Genomic DNA, 2,629 nt, shown 5'->3' with positions numbered 1-2,629 from the left:
CAGTGAAATAAAGAACACACAAAGAAATCAAAGAACTGAAGGAAGATAGGGATAAACTTCTGAATGAATTCAGAAAAGAGTTAGAAATATCGAAGAATACTCAGGCTGAAATGAAGAAGGAAGTGAAACACTCAATAAGCCAATTCGAAAAGACATGGGAAAGCCTCACCAATAGGATGAACAAAATGGAAAACAGAGTATCAAGGATGGAAGATAAAGTGGACAAACTAGACCACTCCAGCAAAGATTATGAAAAATTTAAGAAATCACAAGAATGGAATATGCAGGCATTATGTGACACCATAAAAAGACCAAACTTATGAATCATAGGCATACAGGAAGGAGAAGAATCCCAAGATAAATGGCATGGACCAGATCTTCAACAGAATCATGGAAGAAAATTTCCCAAAATTAAAGAAAGACATGCCCATACAAATACAAGAAGCATATAGAACACCAAACAGGCAGGACCAGAAAAGAAACTCTCCATGGCCCATCATAGGAAAAACACTACACATACAAAACAAAGAGACAATTCTGAAAGCTGCAAAAGAGAAACAACAATTCACATAAAGAGGAAACCCACTAGGATTACAGCTGACTTTTCAGTGCAAACTATGAAAGCCCGAAGAGCCGGGACAAAGTATTCCCAGTTTTAAATGACCACAGACGCCAACCCAGATTACTCTACCCAGCCAAAATGTCTATTATAGTCGAAGGGGAAAGAAAAATCTTCCATGAGATAAATAGGCTGAAGGAATTCATGTCCACAAAACCAGCCCTTCAGAGAGTCCTGGAAACAATACAAAGAGCTGAAGAAAGGAATATACCAATACTATACCTAAGGGACTATGGAAAGAAATCCAATGAAGATATAACTGTGGAAAAGTACATCTATATCAAGAATGTAAACAGAAATAAAAATGACAGGATTCAATACTCATCTTTCATTAGTAACTTTAAATATTAATGGACTGAACTCCCCAGTCAAAAGACACAGACTGTGTGAATGGATTAAGAAACAAAACCCATCTTTTTGTTGTCTGGAAGAAACTCATTTCACTTTCAAAGACAGATGTTATGTCAAAGTGAAGGATGGAAAAAAAATATACCAAGCAAATGGCACTAAGAAAAAAACAGGCATAGCAATTCTAATATCTGAAAAAAACAGATTTTAAACTAAAACTAATCAGAGGAGACAAAGAGGGCCACTTCATTTTGATCAAAGGAACAGTGAATCAAGGAGATATTACAATCATGAACATATATATTCACCAAACTCTGGTGGACCCATCTTCATAAAAACAATACTACAGGACTGTAACCCCAAGTCATTAAGTAGGGGACTTCAATACCCCACTGTCTCCATTAGATAAGTCAACAGGGCAGAGAGTTAACAGAGAGACATCTGAATTAATCAATACCATATATCAAATGGACTTAACAGATATCTACCGAGTATTCCACCCAAGCACCAAAGGACATACTTTCTACTCAGCACCCCATGGAACCTTCTCCAAAATCAACCATATACTGGGGCACAAAACAAACCTCAACAAATACAAAATATTGAAATAATTCCATGCATTCTATCAGACCACAGTGCAATAAAGCTTACAATCAACACCAGAAGAAGCCCTAATCACCACATGAACACATGGAGATTAAACAACACACTCCTGAGTGATGAATGGGTCAAAAGAGAAATTAAGAAAGAAATAAAAGTATTCCTGGAACTAAATGAAAAGGACAATACAACACAACAAAACCTCTGGGACACACTGAAAGTGGTCCTTAGAGGGAAGTTTATAGCTCTAAGTGCCTACATCAAAAAATCGGAAAGAACACAAAGAAGTGACTTAACATTGCAACTGAACACACTTGAAAAGCCACAGCAAAAGAAACCCAAACACAGCAGACAAGAAGAAATAACAAAAATCAGGGTAGAAATTAATAAAATTGAAACAAGGAAAACAATAGAACAAATCAACAATTCAAAGAACTGGTTCTTTGAAAAGATAAACAAGATTGATAGACCGCTAGCCCAGTTAACCAAAACAAAGAAAGAGAACCTCAAAATCAACAAAATCATAGATGAAAGGGGAAACATAACAACAGACACCAGAAAGATACAGAATATTATAAGGGAATACTTTAAAAACCTATATGCTACTAAATTTGTAATCCTAAAAGAAATGGATGGATATCTAAAGGCATGGGAACCACCAAAACTAAACCAAGATGAGATATACAGCTTAAACATAACACAAAAAGAAATTGAAGAAGTAATACAAAACCATTCATCTAAAAAAAGCCCAGGAACAGATGGATTTAAAAAGCTTCTGTACATCAAAGGAGACAACCAAGGACGCAAATAGAAAATCCACAGAATGGGATAAAATCTTCACCAGCGACACATCCAACAGAGGTTGAATAACCAGAATATATAACTAACTCAAAAAACAGAGAACCAAGAAAAGAAGCCACCCAATTAAATGATGGCCTAAGGAGCTGAACAGAGAGTTCTCAAAAGAAGAAGTAAAGATGGCTATGAAACATCTTAAAAGATGTTCAACATCACTAATAATTAGGGAAATGCAAATTAAAACCACTTTAAAATTTCACCTTA

Source organism: Nannospalax galili, unplaced genomic scaffold (assembly GCF_000622305.1).
Source record: "Nannospalax galili isolate Female #2095 unplaced genomic scaffold, S.galili_v1.0 scaffold925, whole genome shotgun sequence".
Classification (NCBI taxonomy): Eukaryota; Metazoa; Chordata; class Mammalia; order Rodentia; family Spalacidae; genus Nannospalax; species Nannospalax galili.
This window is presented reverse-complemented; position numbering follows the sequence as displayed.